The following is a 9,665-nucleotide window of genomic DNA, read 5'->3' on the forward strand; positions in this document are numbered from 1 at the left end:
GTTCAATAAAATAAACTTCGCTCACCCTCTGAATACAACACCATGTCCTGCCTCGGAGCAGTAAATTGTTTATCTACAACCAGTTTCCAGTCTCACAGTTTATCTCAATACTGGCACTGCTAACTTGTACTTACACACTAATCCTCTTTCTTTCTCTCACAAACCTGATAGAGCTTCTTCACACTTTTACTCCTGCATTTGAATAAGCAATCGAGTAACTGAATTTACTCAGTTGCTTTCTCTCTGTAATAGGTCTTTGTATTTCTGTCTGTTGTTAATACTTAACAGAGACCCAGTTCCTTTGCCTTATCTGCAGAATACCAAATCGTACCATTCCATTGTCATAAATAACCATACCTTATTTATTCAACTTATTTTTAGTCTCATTTTCAGTCCAGTCAAACAGTATTAGAATCAGAATCAGAGTTATTATGTTTTTCTTAATACTTTAATATTATTGAGTTTTCCAAACTATACCCATGCTCGAACAATTATGAGGTTCATTTAATGTGAGTAGTTGTCAGATTGTCAGGGGTATTAAGATGTGACAATTACTGTGGTCAGGACCTCTGTTTGCTAGCAGTAACATTAACTAGCCTTCAAACCAGATGACAAATATCATGCATAATGTTTAAATATAAAGCCGAGTCTTATTGACAATGTTTTGTCATATTTTGACGTGAGTCGCTCCTATTATTCTAATCACAGAGAATGACGATGTAAATCAAAACTAAAAAATAAATTAAAAGACTGAAAAGCTATACCTGTCTACTTCAAAGTTAATGTCAGATGTAATTTTCAATTTTGCTTGTTTGTCTCTTTTCTTAAAACTTGTAATTAATTTTCATTATATTTAATTTGATTATTATACCTTAGTTTTAGTCATGTTTCAGTGACTGGAGATTAATTTTAATTTTATTGTAATTATATTATGTTTCATTTGCATTCAACTAGTCACAGGGCAGAGACCCCACACACATGAGCACCAATCTCAGATCTCGATCATCCCACACCTAACAGTCCTTCCAATCACATCCTGGTTTACTTTCATCAGAATACTGATTATCACTTACACACACCTGTTTCCAAACCCCTCCCCCATACTTAAAGTCCTCCTCCACATGACACTTCAGGTTACCTGCTCATCCAGCCAAACACCTGAAGCAGGTCTCTGTGTTCTTGTTATTTTTGCTTGCTTTGTCTTGCTCTGAATTAAGCCAGCTCATTTGAATTTTGCTCATGCATTGTTTCTGTTTGCACAATGTCACAATTTTCATATTTAGTCATGTAGTCAGTTATTTTTACCTTGTCCAAATTATGCTTACCTTGTCCAAATTATGCTGACCAGGTCATACAGAGTTAAGCTAATCAGTGGTAGATTTGTTTAGAATTTATTGTTTGTGGAGTTTTTATGTGGTAGGTGTTCAGAAGGCAAAAGGAATACAACCACCACATATTCCAGTAGGTCTGAGCTCACTTTTTCGGTTCATCAGCATTTTATTACATCATTATTATAACTGTGCACTATTAGTCGACATGGGGCTTGTTCTGGGTTGATGCTGGAATTACACACTGAGCTGCTCTCATGATTCCTTCATCCATGTGAGAGCTGAGATGTGACCTGAATGGGAGGCAGGGTGGTGTTTTACCAGATCAGTTGTTGAGACTGGGAGAGTCACTGCTAAACTGAGACTGATGGCTAAGAGACTCTTTGTATCATTTTCTTCTCTTTTTCACTCCTCCACTGCCCCGCTCCTCTCTCTCTCTCTCTCTCTCTCTCTCTCTCTCTCTCCCTCTCTTTCTCTCTTTCTCTCTCTCTCTCTGTCTCTCTCTCTCTCTCTCTCTCTCTCTCTCTCTCTCTCTCTCTCTCTCTCTCTCTCTCTCTCACTAAGGGGAACAATAAAATTATAAAAAAGTATACTTGTGCATGAATGTTCCTTACATTTGATCTAAATGCAATTAGTCAATGGAAATATATAAATGTTAAATATATAAAAAGTAATATCTGTATAAATAGCATAAATTATATAATTTCTGCATGTATTATATTTATGAATATATTGAATTTTTTGTTATATCAGTCCAAATAGTGTTTGGTAATGTATGTCTTTTCAGTAAATAGTGTTGGTGTTGGTGTTGGTGTGTGGGGGGGGGTGTGAGCATTCTTGGTTTTACATTATTTCTAAATATCAGTCATTGAGAACATCTGGTTTTCAAAATGTTGAAAGGCTTTTAAAAGCTTTCAAATGTACATTTTTTTTCATTCTCCATCTGATTTTAATTATGTTAATGTTGTGTGTGGATTTTATTTTATATATATTTTTTAAAGCTTGTGTGCTACACTACAGTTTTACTACCACTTCATCTTTAATTAAAGTACACTGCAGGTTCTTCATGGAATATTCTGCATTTCTACATACTTATATACACATATGTATGCATATTATATATATATATATATATATATATATATATATATATATATATATATATATATATATATATATGTAATGGGATTGGCTGTGGGCTTGCGTGTGCGTGTATATGAAACCCAGGCTTTGATGTGCTAGTGGTCACCCCAGGTTTGTGTGCTGACGTGTTAAGGCTGTAGTTGGTGGTTTCACAGCTCTGTGCTGGTCTCTATTCTTTGCTCCCTCACCCACCCTCTATACCAAACAGTTTCTCTGCTTCAACTCAGTAGGCCACTTTGACCACCCCACATGACTTTCTCAGAACAACAACCCATGTTTCCCCCGTCAAAGTTTCCACAGGATGCACAGAGCTATTCTTAAAATGATCGTTTGTTTCAGAAACATTTCAGATGCTAAGCTGATCTATAATAAACAAAGTGAAAGTAGTTTTTGCTTTGACCTTCACAGTAACTTGGATGTTTGGGTATTTTGATCGGCTAGGTTTCTGATAATTCATCAGATATCTTTTACTTCCTTTTAAGTTCTTGCGATCTTATTTTTATATATTAATTCTTATGCATTTAACCCTTAGCTGAAAGAGAACATCTAGCATGCGAAAACCCACTTGGGTTAAACGTTTAACGTATTTGCGAGAATATAATTAAATATCAAAAGTAAAAGTTTAATTCCTCATGTTTGAGTGGGAGATTATTTCAGGGACACATGATTCAATGTGGGCAATTTATTTCTATCCAACCTATTTCTAATTTCAAATTACTATACTTAGATTTACATAAGGGAGAATGAAATTGATTAAATAGAATAAAATAGATCTGTTTTAAGTGTAACAGGCTAACAGAAGAAGTGCATGAACACCTAAAAATATTACAGCAGGGCATTGGTAGATAACTTGTTCTCTTCACCACCATTTTTTCATGTGTGTGTGTGTATATTTCTGCGCATGTATGTTAAGGTACATTATTGAATACCCCACTGCCCATGGGTAACGGATAATTATACACGCAGTTTGGAACTAGAATTGTGCAATATAATTGACTACTGAAACATGACCCTTTGTGACAAAACAAGTCTGAAGCAGGATGTGGGGATGAGGCACGTTGAGACAAATGTTTTATTTACACAGAACACCTACACTTAATACACATGCTAAAGTACATCAAACACCGACAAACATACGATGATACACGATAGATATATATACACACTCGACGATTACACACAAGAAGGATCAGGTGGGCGACAAGAGACAGTGTGGCACTACAGACTAACAATCACACGCACAGAGACATTTGAGGAGGAGGGAGGGGCCGTATTGTGACACCATTAGTCTGGATAAGTCATGTCAATCTTCAGATGCTCTTTCATAAATAAGTACAGGCAAGGTTTTGTAAATATATCATTTTACCTCATTCTTCCATTGGACATTCATGGGATCTGTTTTTGGGATGAATTGGCAAACATTAGAGACTCAAAAAACAGACAGACAGAACTACCAACAAGGTTTCCAACAGCAGACAGATAGACCAGAGTGTTGATTAGATCAACTACAAGATTATTGCCACACACACAGGTTCTCATGTGTCTCGCTCACTAGAAAGGCCATATGTGCCTTCATCCAGAACTCAGTTGAATGCTGGAGTTCAACTCTAGAAGCCAACTTATGAACAATCGCCAGATTCCCATAAAGTGTGATATATGCCAAGATGATGAACTGCTGTTCTGTGTAGAAGTATAAATGGGGCTACATTATAACATGAATGGTGATCTTCTTAAAAACAGAAGCGTCGTCATCACCCGTTCCGCTCAGTGCTCAGAGTCTCATGGCCTCATTCCTGTTTACTAGACCAGAGACACTCAAGCTGCAGGGTGAATAATACAAAGGAAAGCAGTGAATATAGCAGACAAATGCACACAGACACACACAGAGACACAGACACACACACACAGAGACACACACACACACACACACACACACACACACACACACAGTTGGTATATTGGTGCGATAAATATAAACATGAAACAACAGATTTATTCAGATATAAAAACCAAAGAACCATAAGAATGGTTTTCTAGTAATGAATATTATGCTATACAAAAAAAAATCTAAGATAATTGAAGTATATTAAATAATGAATATTATAGAATATTATGGTATATAGCGCAACAAAAACATTTACTAACCTTTTACATGTATGGCATTTGGCAGACACTCTTATCCAGAGCGACTTACAAAAGTGCTTTGTCATTTACTCATAGAATACATCCTAGTACTATACAGTAGGTTAGAGTCCAATATACTAATATACCAACACTGTAGAAATACAGGGATACATTACAATACACAATACATTACAATGAGTACTAGAGTTTCAGTTACTCATAGGAACAGGATTAGCAGTCATTTAAATATTCCACAAATAGTCTTCAGTCTGTGTTTCAGGACTGCAAAGAGACTGTGCTGTCAGGACAGCCAGTGGAAATTCCTTCCACCATCTGAGAGCCAGCACAGACCATGTATTAAGATATTTTATCTAAGGACATGTCTTGCTTTAACTCCCTCATGACTGACCCTGTGCATTGTGGATTAGTTAGTTATGGATTTGTTTTATATATGTGATAACAAGTGCACTCGTGTAAGTCTATGCAAAACACCTTCGGTGCAGACTATGCAGATAAGGAGAGATTGACTTTACTCACACAGAGCTACTCCAGTTCATCAATAGCTTCTGTTAAGTGTACTCTCAACTCATGAATGGTGATGCATGGTATGTTAGTGTCTAAGTGTTAGTTACACTAAAGGTATGTATGTACTTTAATTAATGAAGCCCAATAGTATAATACATAAAGTTTTTATTTATTTATTTATTTTTATTAGCATAATATTATTTCAATCTCATGTTTCAATCATTTATGGTCTATTAGTTTTTACATTTATCTGCTGTTTCATGCTTATCAAGTCAATATGTGCACTGTGTGTGTCTGTGTGTGTGTGTGTGTGTTACAGTTATTGTGTGTGTGTGTGTGTGTGTGTGTGTGTGTGTGTATTTAACAGTTATTTTTGCTGCTGCTTTCCTCTGCATTGTTGACCCTGCAGCTTGAGTATCTGGTAAACAGGAAAGTGGCAGCGAGATCTTGTCACTTTTGCAGTGAACAAAAACCACACCGATTGTTCCACTCTGATCTTCTTCTGTTGATAATTTCCATACTGTCATTCTACCTTTGGAGAATGTTTCTCACCAGATATCGCTGTACTCATGAGACATCACTGTACTCTTGTTAATAATATATCACCCCCCACTTTTTAAGAAACTTTTTTTAAATACATAAACTGTATAATCAATTTGCTGCTTTTCTCTCTCCATCAGTAGTGCGTTTCTAGCCACTGCTGTACTCTGGATGTTTGTGGATGTTGGACCACACTCATCTCAGCTGTGATGCTGACATGCGCAAAACTGCAGCACTAATGCTCCTGACACTAGAAAGAAACTTTTAAGAAACTAACCAATGATGACTTGCACAGAGGATGATTGACAATCTGCTGTTAGCACCAAATCAAATGGTCATTGTTTGAACATGCAAACGCATTGTGTGTGTATGTGTGTGTGTGTGTTTGTGTGTGTGTGTGTGTGTGTGTGTGTGTGTGTGTGTGTGTGCACGTGCGTGCATGTGTGTGTTTTAAACTTTTAATGGATTCATTCATACTGCTAAAATACAGTTTTGTTTATTATTTACTATGTAGACATTTGTCTCCATATATCTCTGTGTTCTGCTCAAGTAGGCAGTAGATCAACACCTCAGCCTCCCTCAGCTAGGCTTTGCTCTACTAATACATGTAAAAGACTCTCACACACCCCACAAAGGGTGAGAGTTTTGGACTTCATTTATACTTTTTTTGAGAAGGTAACATACAATGAGGGTAAAGGTAATTTAATGCTTTGAATGTAGCCTAATATAAAATACATTTTGAAAGCCTCTTCCTTAGCACAATCTGTATATTATCAGAGTGGTTAAAGCTTCCTACTCTGAAACTCCAGAGCCTGTTCTGGGTTCTACAAGATGCTTTTCTGTTGCATAGTTCATATTTTTATTCAAGGTCATATTTTACTCACATTCTAATGCCTTTGAAATGATTAGTTGCTTTAGTGCAGACAGTTAGTGCTGCTTTTAAATGTTTCTGTCGAGTTTGGTCACGTGCATGACAGCTAAGAGCAAAGAAAAAAAGAAGCAAAATCATGTGTCCACAACGTTCAGAGTGTAAGGTCTCACCCTGCGTGTGTCTGTGGAACAGCAGCTGAACAAAACTCGGCCTGAACTTCCTGAAAGTGTTGACAGTTTTAAGGTCAAAGCTAGTTTACAGCAGTAGCCACATCATTTCTGAAACTCTTAATCAAGAAGTGCTTATCAGTTGAAGTACATGGAGCTTAGATCCCACCTTGTGGTCATATACTGCATTTGCTATTCTTACATGCAGTTGTTATGCAAGTCTTTTAATGAGTGTTCTGAAGAGATGTCATTCACTACACTACTCTTTGTGTTATACTGAGGTCTGGTACAATTTGGGTTAATTTTTTTATTTTTTTTTATTATATATATATATATAGGACAGGAGAAGAACCTTATGGGGATACACACAGCCCTTTTCTGTTTGCTGTTTCTTCCCTTCACTGAGTTTAGCAGCTCTCTATTTCAAACTAGACTAAAAATGCTCCCACGTGCCTGTTTAACACATCTTCTGATGGTATTGGCTAATATTTGCATTTTTATTTGTATGTGCATGTGTGTGTTTAGAGCTTCTTAACTCACTTAAGTCACAGAAGAATAAACAATAAATAGAATAAAGGAGAAGGAGAATAAAATTGAGTGAAATGGAGGTTAACATAGAAACTAAAAGTATAACCAGCATCTACTCTGCAATGCAGCTCACGGTCTTCTCAAACCTGTAGAGTAACAGCTCTGTTTCAGCACCATGGACAGAGACACATCAACGCTATGATGCATCTACAAAGTCAAATGTTATAGAAATTTACCAGAAATCTTTGCAGACACTGAAATATTTCCACTCAGCCCACACAAGCTCTATCTTACACATGCAGCTTCAAAACTGTTATTTGTGAGTTAAAAGTAAGAAAGAAGTAGGCTGGAGGCTGGAGTCATGGTGCCAGCTGGTGGTTAGGAGTTAAGATGGAAGATCTGATGGAAGATCAGAGAGATTGTTGACATGTTATGCGGTACAGTAACACCACCAAGGTCACAGATTGATGAGTAACAGGGAAGGAATAATAAATTGGTTAAATAAATAAATAAATGGGTGATACTGGCATGTAATCGAGCGGTCTAGCCGTCTGCTGAGGTGTGGTCTGTCGCACTATCAGTACAATACTGAGCAGTAACAGAAGGAGATACGAGGAAAGTAAAAGAAACAAATGTCTTCTGTCTACTTCTTTCTTTTTTCTCCACTTTTTGTTTTTGAATTTTCCTTTTCTACTTTCTGCATTTAACAGAGAAGGAAGGGAGAAAAAATCCTCCCAACTAAAAACAATAAGAAAAGGAAGCTTCAAAAAGAAAGCACTCATGAGGATTAAAACTTATAAGATACTGTTTTGACTTATGCAACACTAACAGCAATATGTTATAACATATGTTATGTCTGCTGGATACACCAAGACTTAACAAAAGTAGCCCTTTTATAAACACGCAATCACCTGCAGGCGATCACGCTGATGACTGATTTCCAGTGCGTTGTCTTCCTCTGGTGGCGAGAAGGTGATCATACACCCAGTCAAGAATACCTCTCATGTCTTACTGTCTGATATATTAAGTGATTGAACAGTCTTCCAAAAGATCAGAGAACTGCTCTATGTTGCTAAGATACATAGAAACATCAAAGAGAACATGAACACTGGTACAAACATTATTGTATAATGTATTCCAAATGTCTTTTCTGGCCAGCCAGTCACCCACAATTCTGTGCTTTGATTTGCATAGTTGTTTGCAAGCTAACGCTAACCACCACATACCACTGAGAAATATGTGTCCGTCTCTTTCTCACAGACACAGTATATTAGAGGATTGTAAAGTAAGATCCTGCTTGTTTGCTGCACAGAGACAACGTCAATAAAGTTTATGCTTAATTAGTATGATTATGATAACTCTTACTTTCATGATGTGTTCTAAAACATTATTTTCGCTTCTTCTGTAATGTATATTATGTGTGCTGGGGACATTTTTGCAATCAAAATTTATTCTTTAAATATTTGAAATCTTACCAAGGACCCTCCCTATCTCATCTTCATAAGACAGTGTTACCAAGGACCCTCCCTATCTCATCTTTATAGAACAGTGTTACCAAGGCCCCTTCTTATCTCATCTTCATAAGACAGTTACCAAGGCCCCTCCCTATCTCATCTTCATAAGACAGTGTTACCAAGGCCCCTCCCTATCTCATCTTCATAGAACATTGTTACCAAGGCCCCTCCCTCTCATCTGCAGCCTAGAATACAGGATGCCCCTCAGTTTACTCCATCTGTCATCCATCTTTGCAACAACATATTGCTCATGTTTGGGGATATAAAAAACAATTAAAAAAACAACAATAATTTGCACAAGTCAATTTTGGTTAAGTCCATGGACATTCATTAAAGGTAGTTTCATTAAAAATGTCATTATTTGGGGATTAAAGGTAACATATCACAGTACATACTTAACCCCTTCTAGTTATTGTGTAAAATCAAATCCAGTATTCTAGTGTACTGAACGTGCCTGAATGTCACCTGAAATAAGTTGTTCTAGACCACATATTTTCTGTATTCACATTTGCTGGGCTAAAATAAAACACTTCCTGAGATACATGATGACTAGTGGACTATTTAGTGTGTGTGTGTGTGTGTGTGTGTGTGTGTGTGTGTGTGTGTGTGTGTGTGTGTGTGTGTATGTGTGTGTGTGTGTGTGTGTGTGTGTGTGTGTGTGTGTGTGTGTGTGTGTGTGGCAGAGGGCAATTAGAAATACCCACAAAATAATAAGCCTTAATATCCCAGTGTTATAAATTTTGCTCTGTCAAACTACCGAGTGGCACTATGTTATGTGCATGGAACTGTGGAGACTTCATAAGAACCTGGATTTTACGTTAAGATTACAATTAAGATTTACATTATGTTTCATTTGTAGAGTTTGGAATTATAATCACAGTGATTCATGACAGTTACTTTTTTTGCCAGTGGTGGTCTAATAGGA

This window comes from Electrophorus electricus, chromosome 12 (genome assembly GCF_013358815.1).
Source record: "Electrophorus electricus isolate fEleEle1 chromosome 12, fEleEle1.pri, whole genome shotgun sequence".
NCBI lineage: Eukaryota > Metazoa > Chordata > Actinopteri > Gymnotiformes > Gymnotidae > Electrophorus > Electrophorus electricus.